Genomic DNA, 16,202 nt, shown 5'->3' with positions numbered 1-16,202 from the left:
GTACAGTTTTCCACACAGCAAGTCAACTGGACTATCTAGAAACAGACAGACAGGCTCACAGTCAAACACTTGCAAACACCACTCACACAGATAAACACATATGTTCATGCCCTCACACAAATCAAACTGCATGTCAATTACATAAACAGCAATCTGACATTAGAGTAATGTCCACATTTTCCATGACATTTTGCTAAAAGCCTCCATTTGTGTCCAAAGGAATTCTCAGTGTAAGTATGTTGTAATCAAACCACTTTAAGTTAAGCTCCTGCACATCAAAATGTGAGTAATCACAGGAACATGGCATTCTTTAAAGATGTAAAAAATAGGCAGTCATCTTGTTATGTCAAAATGACTCTGAGGTGTAATTCTATGAATTTTAGTGGACAATTTTAGTTAAACCCGGAGTTATAATCAAACCACTCAACCTGGAATTTTCAGCACTATATTCTACACATTTGGCACCGAAGGATCGCTGGTTACCATTTTGACAGGCAGTTTGAAGCATCTGTGACAACAATAACTGTGTATGGATGTTAGACAACCTGTTTATTGCAAGTTGTTGCTCTCTTTATCAAGCTATAGCAGGAGTGGGCCCACTGGGATAAACTGCACACATTGCACATAATCCTCCCAGGAAACACAAGACAGGTTTCTCCATCAAGCACATGCTTACAGAACAATATGCCTCCATGTACTTTACAGATGTCACAAATCCCATTACATCCACCTTAATTACTCTTAGTGTCTGCCTTCCAATTACACTAATTGATGTGCACTGTCTTAAGATCCATGTCTCAGCCAATGTCAATTGCCTCTGACCCATGCAAAGGTTCATATTCCACTCCACTCCCTATTTAAGGCTGAGCCTTTGCACATCTTATATTATGAGATGTCAGTTCCAGAGGTCTATTCACATTCTGAAAACTATTCTACTGAATGCACAATAAAAAAAGCTCTGGCTCTGGTAGTCTTGTCTTAGACTATTATACCTCCCACTGCTAAAGATTCCTATTTGACCTCCTGTGTAAATGTTTACAATTTGGAAGATCTGAGATTCAGTCCATGAATATAACCAGGCAACTGCATTTGTACTCACGAGGTATCCACCACTCTAAAAATAGCCATATCACTGGCCATGTGTTATACTTGTATGACATGTTATAAAGTGGTTCATCAAAGGCCTTTTAAGGTACTACTTTTCTAAAAGGAGTTCAAGTTGATCCATTCCTTAAACAATGGTATGCTGGGATATTGGTGGTTAAATATCCACTGGGAAACTAGCTTATTCTTTTGGTCATTTTGAATGTTAATGATGTATATTGTGTTATTGTTACACATTCCTGGCAACAGGAATGAGGAAATGGAGGACTTGACACATTCATCTTAAGTAACGGGAAACCAATACATCGGTCCAAACACTAATTTATACTATGCAAATGTAATTCCTTTTCATGTATTTTCAGACATTGGCAGTTTGATAAAACTGTGTACAATTACTGTGTAGTAATCTCTATTAAAGCTTTATAAATCATGTGAAATTCTGAAATAGATTATGTGCCGATTATTTTTAAAATTGGAGTTTCATAGAATGAACGTAAAACTGTAATTAGTAACAAGTCTAAAAGTGATGGAAAATGGATTCTAATGGAATCGCGTAAGGGCTAATTCTGCAATTAGGAAAAAAGTCTTTCTACTTGTAAAGTATGCAAGAGCCACGCTGCCATACAAACCAATATATTGTAGAATGAGTGGAAAAGACCAGCAAAATAGAAAAAGACAGCCACACTTATCATCTGTCCTTTTACCAACTAGCAATTACCAACATGTCCTATAATTCCAAATTGCGGTGATTACCAAAAGAAAATATTAGGATGACAAAGTGGTGCACAATCTCAAATGTGTACACACACACACACACAAGTATACACACACACACACACACACACACACACACAAATGAAAGCCTCTCTCAAGTGGTAGTTGTCATTAGAAAATGGTCATTTTCTTAATGGTGGATGCACTTAGGTCCTGGTAGTTAGAAATGGAGTTTTTCTTCATCAATTAGGATGACTTGGAGACTGTCATTTAAAATGTTCTCTCTGTCTCTTTCAGTCTCTCCTTCTCTTGCTCACTTTGACACAAACACACAAACAAAAACACAAACACACCTACTCTAAAGGCTTTGCAAACTCTATTTCAGCATTGATGAGTGTGGCAGCGGAGGGAGCCTGATGACCATACAAATATAGCAAAGGCACTTATTGGCTTGTGTCTCTTTACCTTCTTTGTCTGCTCTGCAAACACAACAAGTCTGCTGCATCAGATTGGATGAATGTGGTCTGAATCAAAAATATATAGTGTGTGTGTGTGTTCTTTGAGTGGATTAACACAGTGTAGGTCGAAACCTGCCCTCGCATATCTTGTTTACCCTGGTCTGAAAAGGATGTTTGGACGGGTTGCAAAGGTTGTGTGCATGTGCAAGTGTGTGTGTGTGTGTGTTCCTGGTGTTTCTGCCACGAGACAGCCATTAGATACTGATATGGAAGAATCATGTGTCAGTATGAAGGATCACGAAATAAAGATGCAACAAGTCAGGAACACAATGACAAACACACGCCCATATACTTGTACACACACTTACACATAAACAGTATAAACAAACACATACACACGCACAGATACAGAATCACACAAAGACACATGAATGCAAAACAGCAGTCTTTTAGTGTAACATACATGGAAATTGCCAACATGGACATTTACTCAATATCAACATTTGAATTAAATTGGTTTTCTACTTATTTTTAAGCAAACATTAGCCATGGTTACATGCAGAAAGAATAAATGTATTCCAACTAGAGAGAAACAATAAGATTAAGTTTTTACATGGTTATTCGGTGCCAATATTTTCCTATTGAATGGATTATCAAAGGTTTACACCATCTCTTTCAACCCGATTGAAAATTCCTTCTTATTGGGCAAGTCTTTTACGATTGGGGTGGTTACATGAGGCACTATTATGCTCACTGGGCTATTATTCCAATAATTAGTGGAATATTAGGGTCCGCGCAAACGTACTCACTGTTCATTTCTCAGGTGGATCATACGTGAAGACAGCCCAGTTGTGTCTAATTCAATTCAATTTTAATTTCATCCACCTCTGCGCTAAATTGTGTTACAAAGCATGACCTGGAAAATTTTCTGAGGCTGAGTCTTACATTTAAGGCCCATTTCCACAAGCATTTAAAATGGCCACATTTTGTGGCAAAATCAACTCATTTCAATGGAATTGCAGCAATCAGTGGATTCGCTTGCAAGGGTGAGGTAAATCTATGCAAATATTTTGCACACGCCAATTTGCACTGCTGACCAATAGCAAGCAGCCTTGACAGTGTTGGCCTTTGGAAGGGACTCTCTCAATGGACTGCTATGACCTGCAAGGAGAGGCTCACATGACCAACAGAGACAGTCAAAGGTGTTACTAGGTGAGTTTTCAGTAGCCTTACTAGCTTGTCCAGTTGTACTGTAAAACAGTAAAGAAGAACAAAAAGAACACAACACTGAGAAAAACACTGTCACCAGAAAATGGGTAAAACTCTCTACAAAGAAAAACACAGTTAAGTTTGTTAACCATCCTGCTGTATTTCTTTATGCTATCACTTTTCTTTTGTTTGGACAAATTATGATTGGAACAATGCAAGATTTATAAATGTTTAAATGATGTGAAACAAACTTAATACTTGTGGCAACTAACCTCCCTCCAAAATAAGACACGTTCATTATGATTATTTATGCAAATCACATTTATCAGAATTTGAAAACTATATTACAATGATCCCTTCAGTATTACCTCCCAATTTATGGATCATAGTTCTATGAGCAGAATTTTCCATCAAATTTTTTAATGTGTGGATCTGTCGCCCAGCAAAAGACCTCCACCAACTCAGATCAGTATGTCTGTTCAGAGAAATATCAGATATTAAAGAGGTCACAGTTCAATGTTCAATGCCAATATAGAAAAAAAAACATCATTTTTAACAGTAATTTCCTACTATAATGTGTCTATTGTAACATTTTTCATTAAAAACTCATCAAATAAACATCGGTACAACCATAGTCAGTGTGGTCTGTAAGATAGCGTATCAGCTAGTAGTACATGGTGGTAAACAAGCTAGTAGATTAGCTCTCTATCAAAAGTGCTAGCTCGGCTACCCACACCGGTCACATGATCCTCTCCTTGCAGGTCATAGTTGTCCCTCGAGAGCCTCCCGGGCGGAAAAGTCCAAAACAGAGGACTGAGTGAGTGATCATAGCTTATTAGCTATGTTGCACCATCCACTTTTATTTAGCCCTCCAATAAATTCTTCCACACATGGTTTACAGACAGTTATGAGAGAAAATTCAGTGTAAACTGTGTGAATTTATTTTCCCGTTATTGAGCTACCAAGCTTGTTAAATGATACTTAGAAAGCTATCTAGCTGGAAGAGCTTTTTCCTCGTCTTCAGTAACCCTCTATTGAATGAAATGATGTACAGTTCTGAGAATAAAATGCCACAGAGGATTAAACTGCACAGTACAGAGAAAATAGAAAGAAGCTCAGAGAGTTACTGTGACTGACTAGAGCTAGCATGTGCATGGCTTTCTAGTGTGTTAGTCGTCAGCTGGCCAGTACAGTAGTTCCCCAACTAGCTCTGTGAGTAGTACCTTCTTCACCAAGATTGTAGCACCACCTATTTTGCAAGAACTTTAAAGTGTGACTGGGCCTTAAGACTAATTTAGGATCCATCAACATCTGCTTAGTCTTTAATGCGAAACAAGTTGAATAAGCTGTGTGCTCAACTAAACCCAGTGTCCCAAGCTTCTGAGATTCCAACCTCATTTTTCATAAAGAAAGCTGATTATTTTAAAAGTTAAGTCCTTCGTCTTGCAAAAATTAAATGTAAAACATTAAGCCTCAAATACACAGACACACACAAAAAATGCAGGGATAACACTCATTGCCTGTTGGTGAAACAAATCACTTTAAGCCATAATATCGCTTACCTGCTGGAGGCGAACATTAGCATGTCTTTATCTGCAGGTGTAAACTGTTGCTGTTGTGTCCTTTCTTGCTGACCAGTAGTGAAGGTTGGAGCAAAGCTGCCTCAGCCATGTAACCTATGTGGTGCCTGTAGTACAAAAGAAATACATGTAGTCCATTTTGAGTATGTGCACATATAGACAGATGTAAGAAGTGATTTCAAGTCTTAACCAGAAGTGACATAAAAGAGAGAGTATTCAAAGAGAGATAAAATGTAGACGGAAAGACAGGCTTGAGACCAAATGACAGAGAGCATTTTTAAACCAGAGAAACTGAACAGACTGAAAAGACCGTAGCATGAATGGAGGAGCTATAACTCTATGCATGGAAGATAATGATCAAATAACCGGTTTTTCTCCACAGCAAGGCCAACTGAGGTCTGATACCGCAACTGAAAAGATTTCAAACATGCCCTCCAAATGAATTAATTTCACGTTACATTGCAACTGACAACTTACTGCCCTTAATTTTACCTAACAAGACCCTGGAAATTTGTACAAATAGCTCTTGTTTGAATGTAGGCATATGAATAATGACAGCAAAATGTATTATAAAAGGATGGGTTTGTTTGTTTGTAGAATTTTTAAAAATCAATCAAATTGCCGTCAAGTGAAACCACTATCTTCAGGCTGTCTAGTGAACAATAGGATCTGCTGTGGCTCTAATACCTTTTTCAAAGGTTCTGCACTGGTATTCATCAAAAATAAATGCTTTCTTTTATTGCATAATCATAGGATTTGGGAAAATAAGCAGAGCAGCTTTCCAGCCACAAACTTGATACTCTAAAGACTACCACTGCACACTAGAAAATTGTCCAAGTAGAGAACAGTAAATGTGCCCTTGTTTTTTTTATAATATACATCAAAGTCCATACATACGGAGTATGTGATGCTCTCTCTGTCTATGCCAAGTACAAAGAGTGGTGTTATAATTCAATGTAAAACATTCGTAATCACAGTATGGAGCTCATATGCAGCTGAATGCCATTAAATAGGTCAAAGATTTTGCACAAATAAATCTCAAACGAGGGTATAAATATTATCTCTTCTCTACAACACTCTGACCTTTCCACTGTTTATGGTGTAAAATAATGGTAGGGTTGAATGTGCCTTAAGGTGATGACACGTGGTACTGATTAAATCTTACACAAACTAGGAGTAGAATTCATTATCATTAGTACCATGTATGCTCTGACACTGGGTGTTTAATTAGCTGATCAAGATAACATTGTACTCTAAGTGCTTACAGCGTTGCGCCAAGTTATTGTCTACTGTTGTGTGTGTGTATGCTATATGTTCTTGAATTTTACATGTTCTGTCGAGCCTAATGAAGACACTAGAAATGGAAATGAGCAATCATTCAGAGATAGGAGCACATCATTAACAGACACATTTATGGCCTTATAATGCTATTAAACACTGATTTGCTTTTTAGCTGAAATTCATTTTTTTTTTTTTCATTTAGCCTTTCAGCTTGTGAGACTTCAAGAGGAAACAATTAATTTAGAGAGCGATGCTTTTGGTAAATCAGCAATGCCTTTGTTTAAATGCATTCATTATTATGTTTTGATTCTAGGGAAAATAATATCCCATTAATGTTTTCATTTATATGCAGTCATCCATATTATAGTAATTATCTGATTATGTCAAACACAATCTTCCCAACAGGCTAAGCCACATCAATCATTTCCCTCCTGCCATAAACTGCAGTAATATTGGTCCCATGGCATTTCTCTTGCTGCCATTTAACTTTCTCATATGAAATGATCAGGGCACTTGTGAAGTATTAGATACTGGATGCAAACATAAAATGGACATGCCTATATGTACCAGTATGTATTACACATGACATAGGCCAGGAGGGATAGATTGTCTACAATACCTGAGTGAGTTAAGTTAAAAGCTAGCATTTTTGTTTACCTGACAACATACCTGTCATGTTACATGTCACCCCATCAGTATATTCATATTGAAGAAACCTGCAATGCACAATTTAAGTCCAGCACCAGTAGTGTAAAATTAAAGTAGTGAAGTGGACATGGAAGGGTTTTTGGTTGGAGTGGTGGATGAGCATTTGATGCATCTAACTTTAATGCAGGAGACCAGAGACTGCAATTAACCCATAACCATGAACTTTCCCTGAACAAACTATTATTACCATGTGCAAATATTGTGAAATAAATCATTCTAAAAGCATTGGGATAAGATGGTAAACATAATCCAGGGTTTTGTAAAAATGTCTCTTCTGATAAAGTGGTTGCTCTCCTTTAATCATGATTTACATTTTAGTGCCAATGCTGAAATTTCACAGTGAAGTGATAGTCTCATGATGTTTATGGTCATCTTGATCATTAACCTCTTCCACTACCACCCCTCTACCTTAGACCCATTTTTGGCAGGGACAGGGGAGGGGATGTTTAGGGGGATATAGCAGGTTAACAGTATATGCCACATAGAAGTGGTATATATCATCTGAAAGCTGAGAGCCTGAAGATTAATATGAGATGCAGCTCAGCACTGTGTATCAAGTGTTTCTAGTAATAAATCTGTAATGAACATTGTGTTTTAGTTAGGTGCCTATTCAAATTTTGAATGTTTAGAGTGTATAAGGGCTTAGAACATTATGATAGAAGTGTATGATGGCCATTCCCATGCTCAGTTACACCAAGACCTTGAGGAACACCATAACACAAATCATGCTGTGATTTGGTATCAAAAACTTTTGACATTTGGAGATTTCTGTAAGAATTGCATTTTTCGGTGATTGGATGGCGAGCACTTATGTTCTGGAAATTGCTCAGAAACCCCCTTATTGTCAATATGCCTAGAAAGCGATACATCCTCTGAATGCCCTCACTCTCTAGTTTGTGGTTGTAAAGTTTCATGAGGCTGTGATTATCCTAGAGGTCACAATTGGTCATTTTATACAGTGAGGTCAAGTTTCAAAAAACGGTCTCACCACAATGAAATGGTTACTATGGGGACTCGCATCATCACACATGAATACAACTGGGCTCATTGAATCCACAAGAGTCTCAGCTTTCCAGTCATATGCAATTTATGTAATTCCAAGACTGTTTAGTGACCCCAGTATACAGAAATATTCAAATACACAATTTTTAGAATAGGCAAAAATACATACTACATGAGGTTAGCATAAAATGGGCATGACTGTGAAGGGGAGACTTGTGGGTAACCATAAAACCCATTTTCATTCAGATATCTTGAGTTGAGAGGTCAAGGGACCCCTTTGAAAATGGCTATGCCAGTTTTTCCCTCAGGTGTGCTTCACATTCTGGGATGCGGATGAGTGAATTTAACAGTTGCTATCAAATAGCCGAAGAATTTATTGAGGTCCAACCTGGACTAGTTCAACAAAGAATGTTGTATTTGTCTAGAGGACCTTCTTCAGGACCTTCTACCTGTGTTTATGTTCTTGCTTAGTAGCATCATGCTTTCCAATAAGCACAAATTGTCATGTTTGCACATGGAAGCCCACTAAGGATTCAAGTAATAATGCTGCACCAGGGACTCCCACTGGGGTGATAAGGTGAAGCTCCCCTGCATTACCTGATAAAGCTCATTACTTGCAGGTGAAAAGAAGTGGATGGTGACAATATTTGTCATGAAGGTAGTACTGTGTACGTCTGTCTATAGACCTCCACAGGCTCTCCAGTAGTAGCCAAGGACTAATGAACATTGGAAACTGGGTGTTCCTAAAAGTAAACTGTTTCATTAAAAAAATCCAAATGCACTGTAGAATGCTCCTACTGGCTTCAGTTCTAAGTTGCTTTTACCCTTTCATTGCTGTCAGCCAATGGCAGTGAAATTGCGGAGTAAATACCAAATTATAATGTCTGCCTCTGTGTAGCCATGATGGTCTGTGTGACATAAATTTCAGCATTTGCTGATGTTGGTGAGGATTGTACATGATGACAAACAGTCCTGTTTATACTACACTGAGTGTGTGCATTCAGTGTAGTATAAACAGAACTGTATTTGCATCTGCTGTCCATGTCAGGTTTGAAATATACCCCACCTTAAACTTCTCTCTGTAGTGGTTTGGGGATTGTATGGCCAGTTGCTGGCAAAAAAATCCGCAGCAATGTGATTCAGTTTCCGTTGGAATTGGGAGCAAGCTGGAATATGAATATTACCACTTGAGTCTACCCGTTGGCTCCAAGCAGCTTTCTTTATTGTCCAGCTAGCTTTTCTGTCAGCTGGCCATTAGCCAGGCAGCAGCACTATCAACATCAGCCTGAGCTTCTAAAATGTCCGGGTATTCATAACATCCCGCTGGGAAATTGTTTTGAATTGTGGTTCTCAACTCAAATAGCTGTAAAGACACTGACAGGCATACAGAGAGAAGCAAGCAAAACATATCACAGCCAAAATTTCCCATTAATGTCAGAACACATCAGTAGGCAGCAGAAGTAAGGCCTCTGCAGCTGGAAAGATACTGGGCATATATTAAAAACTGTAATCAGTAATCATAGCAGTAGAAATCATATTGGAAATTAAAATAAACCTGAAAATCAGCCAAAGGTGTATTTAATATATTGAAATTCACAATAATATTTGTTTATTTAATGCCACTATTATTTATATGATACTTTATTATTTTTCCTTTGGGGATCAATAAAATTGAATCAGACTTTTCAATGTGGGTGAGAAAAGTTTTATCTTGTTTTATCAAATTTTCACCTGAGGTAACACTTTTTGAATAAAATACTATCACATAATTTTACATATTGTGAGTCTTAAATTGCACAAGTTCAACTTTCCTAGTAAACTTAATTTCTGCAAATGTTTCATATATCTTTAAATCTGAAAGCTCATATAATCAAAGCTATTTTTCACATTTGTTACTTACATAGAAAGTAGTAACAGGCTCTTTTTTTATGCCGCTGCAATATCCTCCATCTTTCCCTGTAAAACTGTCACTGTGTCCACATGCATAATGATTAGTTTCAACCATGCATGAAACTACATTGAGGGGGATTGGGACAGTGGTCACGCTTGTCAGTGGTAGACAAAGGATGGGTCCCATTAAAGAGATGAGCTCTCACGCACAGAGACACACGTGCACATGGGCATGGTCACGCACTCCCGTAGTCACACAAATACATGATCATTATAGTATGCACACAAGATGCACAGAGGGTGAATTTGCCATGTCCCAGGAAACCAGTTGGAGAAATTAAAGTTGGTCTCACTTCCCATTTTATGAAATGTGCACACAATGCAACCCTGTCCTCTTAAAAATTATATTAATAGACCACACAATGACATTCATGCAGACAGATTTGCAATATCCATCTGTCATCTCTAATTGGCCTCTCCATGGCTCAATTGGTTACCTTTGGTTATCTTTTTAATCTGTCTCCATCCTAACTCAACATCACCATTTTCTCATACTACTTTTAAAACTTTTTTAAATAGCCATTGTTCACTAAAGCCTGAGGATAATGGTGGATTTTTTCAGTCAAATTTAAGTGAGAGCCATCACATCACCTTCAACAGTTTCACTGCAGTTGTGGAGGAAGAATCCTTTCAAAGGACTCTTTGTGTGGAGATGTGCTTTGAGGTGCAAGGCAAGAGGACAAGCTGTGGGAGTCAAGGCCCATCCACATCTGTTGATTTCGACAGAGCTCCCTCAGAACATATGTCGCCACCAAGGCCTTCTGCCACAAGGGAGAAGAATTTGCACATTTTCTCCCTTCTTCTATCTGGAAATGTGGTTCAAGTGGAGAAAAGAGTCCACGAAATTTACTGGCTAATTAATGCTAGCTAACTGTTAACAAGCTAACTTTACGTTAACAGGTTTCCTTTGTAAACAAGCCTCATGTGCAGAGCGCTTGGTAACGTCATGTAACAGTATCAATTTGACAACACATGCACAGCATTTAGAAATACCACAACACATTACAGAGATGACAACAGAAGTGTTTCCAGAGGACGCTTAATAGTGCTGAACTCATAAGCGAAATGTTGTTAAAACACAAATGACGCCTCTTACCTACCATAGTAAGAGCTACAACCTTGTTTTCACCAAAACGAGCTGTCCTCAGAGCTGGACAAATAACATTGGTCTCTATGTACAGCTGGCTGTGAGAGAAGTGCACAGGGACCGTCTAAAAAGTGCAAGTTGTACAAGTTCTCCAGTGTATCGTTATGATGGTCAATTTTTGAATTTATCAACAGTCAGGTAAAAGTCATTTGAAAATCTGCAGGGAAGTCTAGTCACGGTTGCAGCCACGCCAGCAGTACAAGGAGCAAAAATCTTAGTGTACCTTTGGAGGATCACAAAAAAATAAAAAATCATCTCTGATTAGGCATGAGGTCTCCTGTAGGTTTAATCTTGGGGTTGAGGCAAAGATTAGCTGACGAGAACACACATCAGCTACACAGGCACTGCCTCAGGGTGAAGTACCAAGTTTTTAGGGAGCCCCCTGGCACTCTGTCACACTGTCATGGCTTATTGGTACACTTGAATACAGTGGAGCCATCGTAAATGTTATTAGTAACACCTGTGCTTTCTCTACCATGACAAGTCAAAGTCTCTGCCTCTTAAGACTAAATTCTGTCATATTTTCATTTATTTTATTGTTCACTGGGGATATCATATTTAAGTCTGTGTTCATTATTTTTAATAATCAACAATGCAGGCAATTTATACCAACAGGCTTATTCACTTTCACAAAGACAGATCTTTTTTTTCATAGTAGACATTTTGACATGTGTAACTAATAACATTACTAATGGCTCTTTTCCATTTACATGTCCTGCCAGTGAAGCAGCATGCTCAATACCACAGTCCTGGAACTGGACCACTTAAATGGAACAGAGCCATCATTTATGTTTTTAATTACACCTGGACTCCTCATGCCATTACAATCCAAAGTGCCTGCAATGAAAAGAGCCTGTTATCACCTAAAATAAACCTGCTTGAGTATATGAGTATATGTAACAGATTATTGACTACATTACTTTCAGTAAAGTTGCATTTACACCTAAGGTCACAGCATTTGACACTGATGCAGAGAAAAATAGTACAACAAAATCTTAGGCGCAGTTTTTGAGTTTGATAAGTGCGGTGCTGTAGTTGATATTGCATCCAGTAAACAGCTCATCTGGGCCAGCTTCCTTCCCCCCCGCCCATTCATGGTTTTTGTACATTACTAAACCTTATACAGACTGCACACTGTTATTGTATTGGAAGAATTGCGACCTCAGTTCAGAGTCAACAAACTGAATTACAGTGACAAAGTATAGCTTACTTGTCGCGGTGTGGGTGTTGACATATGTTGTTTTTTTTTACTTGTTTCCTGCTGTTTTTCTCTGTGAATATGGACAATAGGAGTTGCATCAGCATGAAAAAAACAACAGCTGATGTCAAGGGTCATGATGCAGCAGGTTTACTTGCAAAGTTATAATATACGCTATGAATGCAGATATAATGTTTATACAACCTTCTTTTTTCTTGTTGTTGCAGAATGCTTCAATAATTAGTTTTCTAATACCCCCGCTCAATTTTACAAATGACAATCTATTAGATGACAGGCAGGATGACAAGAAGATACATATTCATTTTTTTCTGTACACTTGATAGTTAATGTGAATGATGGATCAGTTTGTGTGAGAAAAGCAAGTTCAGTAACGTAAAAGAAGAATATTTCATGGTGGGTAATATGAAAAAATAAACACTGAAAGCACAGGTGCCAGGTAACTCCCATAGTGGGTAGGTGTAAGGGTAAATTGTGCAGTGTTTTCTCATCCAATAAACAACCTACCCAACATATTATTCCCAGAGGTGTGCTTTGTTCCCACATACCCCCTCCTCCTACAACCCTAACTCTCATTTACATTAGAAAACATATCTTGTAAATTAATGAGCAGAAGGTTGCAATTAAAGATGTTATGTAGCATCTGTCCCTTAAGCTCCTAAAGCGGAAATGATTGGAATTCAGGGCAGTATGCCGAGCATTTTCTCACAAACTGCCTCCCATTTCAAGTTGTAAGTTTACAAATGGTGACAGGTGTTATGTTGATACTCTTGTTATACTGTGTTCAAACTAGTTTTAAAAAGCAGCTGGTTAATTGTGGAGGGAATATGTTGTTTTTTGACCCAAAAAAAAATCTACTCTGTTTTAGTTTTAGGGGAGGGTTTGGTAATACTTGAAGAGCTCACCAAAGGATTGGTGTGTGTGCGTGTGCAAGCAAGTGAGCAGGAGATGAGCTGAGTGGGAGAGAAAGAAAAAAAAATACTGCAGATTGAGATGAAAAGAGTGTCAAAGTCAGAGAGATAGTTAATATTTATTAAAGAGATCAATAAAGTCCAAGATCAGAAATTAAAGCTGCAATAGTTAACACTGGTAAAATGCACCAAATTGAAATTAGATAATAAATCACTTACGTAGTCAAAAATCGTTAAAAATTCATTGACATCTGCATACATATCCTTGGTGTTTGTTTTGACTTGCATAGTTTGTCAGAATTATACTACCCAAAAAGAAGAAATTTAAGTTTTATTTATCTTTCTGCTGTGATAGCGCTGCTGTGATGCCAAAATTAAGACTATTGAGGGGCCGGAGGAGCTGATGTCTATGTCAAAGCCACTGCTTAATGACAAAATATAGCTGTAGCCTACAGATTTTTGCAGAAACATCACTACTTATGTTCTCTTTGTATGTAAAATTTGACCCTTGGAGTTTATTAAATAGCCATCATACAGAAGCAGGATCGATATAAGTGTATCTCAAAGTTGAGGGCGCACTATGCGCATTATGCACAAGGCACAGTATCGTTAACTTAATTATTAAATCCCTCAACACGGCTACAGGCTCGGTCAGGATATAACCGTAATTGATGTTCTGTGTTTTTCTGAACATAAGAACAGTAAGACGTTTATCCGGTGAAATAATTTAGAATAAAGCATAATAAAAGTTTTTCTTTTTTCATGTCAAGTTTATTATTACAGGGAGTTTTCAATTTTGCTGCTTAAATGCTTTTTCTAATAATTGAGGTGACATTAGAGGCCATGCCTTTTTTTAAAAATTGTCTCATTGTAGAGATAGGCCAATCATTACGCATGGGCAGGAATGTAAGTGTTTCATAGACTAAATCATACATTCAGTTAATAAAAAGATCCGCTGCCATTATCAGCATATTAATGGGTTTATTAAATTTTAGACTTTAGGCTAGTCACTAGCCATACACATTAGTGTTCGCCAGCTAATTTTTGGTTCGCTATCAGCACTTGCATAAATTTACCAAAATATAAAAAGGTTTTATTCTCTTTTGAAAAATGGAAAGTTAGCTACACCTTATAAGTTAGCTACATCATTATAGTTTAGATTTCCTTCTGCAAAAAGTGAGAGCAGTTCAGTTTCAGTCATAGTATTTACTTTTTTCTTCTCTGCATTTTCTCTATGCATCTTACACACTCACCTGAGTTGTGCATGTGTGTTTGACAGACAGCTGAGGCCCAGCTCTTCACAGAGATTTTGTTGTGAGAATACATAGATGAAAACAAACTTGAGTACTTGGTATTAAAATACAGAATTTTAGGATATGCGTGAATGGTGCTGGTTATCTCTCACAGAGACGTTTTCAAAGACCCCACCCCAATCAGGCATGACGGTTCTCCCAGTATCTTCCCCCCCAAAAAAGTCACAAACCCAACCTGTGAGAAAATGGATTTTCCACAGTTTCAAAATCTGGATATTGCCACTCCAAAGTGTGGTTTAAAACTCAATTTGGTCTCTTTCACTGTTGACACCTTGCCTAGTTTTAATGCAGTTGTGATTCCATGTATGCTGTATGAAGCAGTCACACCTACTTGTTATTTAACCCAAACCAGAATGGAAAAACATCACATTGGAAAAACATTATTAACTCTTCTTTTATCATCTTTACCCACTTACTTCATGTTCAGTGTCACAGTGGTGGATGGAGCCAACTCCAGCATGCAATGGACAGATGGCAGGGAAACACAGTGGACAGCAGTGCTTGAATTGAGCCAATACTCACCAATACAGAGTAATTGTACTTGTCCACCTATGAACTGTCTTATATTGCTGCCTAACAGTGGCCAGTGGGTCAAACCAGGGCTAAAACAACATATTTGTCCGAACATTGCAAGTATTTAACATAATTCAGACAAAAAATATCCTTTCAGTATGGGTATGGGATACTTTCTCACTTGGATTATAAAGTACTGGATGGACTTGGACCGGGCTGCATGTCTGAAAATCTGTTCATGTCTTTGCCAGGCAGACCCGTCAGACCCAGTGGGAGCAGACTTCTAACTGTGCCAAAGTGTAGAACAGAAAGCTTTGATGAGAAAGCAGACATCCTATGTTCCCATAGACACTATAACAGCCTCCCTAAGGATTTGAGGTGAGCTGGAAATATTTTAAACATAAGCTTGTGTTAATAGCCTGGGATTTGTCTAGAATGTTTGTTTCTTCATTATTTTTCATTTACTTTGCTGTTTACTGTCATTAATTTTACTCTCTGCTTCTGGGTTTAGTTACTACTACATGAAATGCATAGTGTAAAATTAACTTTGCAAAAGTATACTCAATTACATTTTACCCCGAGTAACTCAGTGATCACCACCCTTACCCCACACATACTGTATGCGACATTGCTAATAGAGAGGAGCATTTACTATGCAAACACATCTGTCACATTTGAAAGCCTATTGCAGTTTCTCTGAATAGTTGTCTTTTTATGTCTCTGTGTTTTTGTCCTGATTCCTCTATAATGCTGACTGGCTAGTTTACATTTTTCTTGGCTTGCTCTCTAAATATTGGTGAATCTGTATGTATTTCTTGATCTTGTATGCTAACTCTCCATCACCCTACCCCTTTTATACTCTCTGATTGCTTTTCCTCTGCAGTTAAATTCTTTTGCCTTTACTGGAATGAATGTGAAAAATATTGAAAGTGACGGAAATGAATTCTGTCTCTCCTTTTCTCTATCTGAGAGGAGAAAGGAAACATATAAGGCTATTAGGAGCGTTTCTCGCAGGCATGTTATTCATCCTGCCTGCCTTACAGCATGTCTGCACGTACAGTATATAACATGTGGATGCCTTGTCTTGTGAGGTTGG

General features: G+C 37.9%; 1 long non-coding RNA gene across 2 annotated transcripts in view; it reads right to left on the bottom strand.

The window, feature by feature from the left end:
- Positions 1-16,202, bottom strand: part of LOC121890421 — a 113,406-nt gene that overhangs the window by 52,165 nt on the left and 45,039 nt on the right. For both annotated transcript variants that reach the window (XR_006093782.1, XR_006093781.1), the window contains exon 3: positions 5,048-5,172. This is a non-coding gene — a long non-coding RNA (uncharacterized LOC121890421). The remainder of the gene's footprint in view (positions 1-5,047; positions 5,173-16,202) is intronic.

This window comes from Thunnus maccoyii, chromosome 23 (genome assembly GCF_910596095.1).
Source record: "Thunnus maccoyii chromosome 23, fThuMac1.1, whole genome shotgun sequence".
NCBI classification, from domain to species: domain Eukaryota; kingdom Metazoa; phylum Chordata; class Actinopteri; order Scombriformes; family Scombridae; genus Thunnus; species Thunnus maccoyii.
The sequence above is the reverse complement of the archived record's forward strand: the minus strand, read 5'-3'. Positions and strand labels throughout refer to the sequence as shown.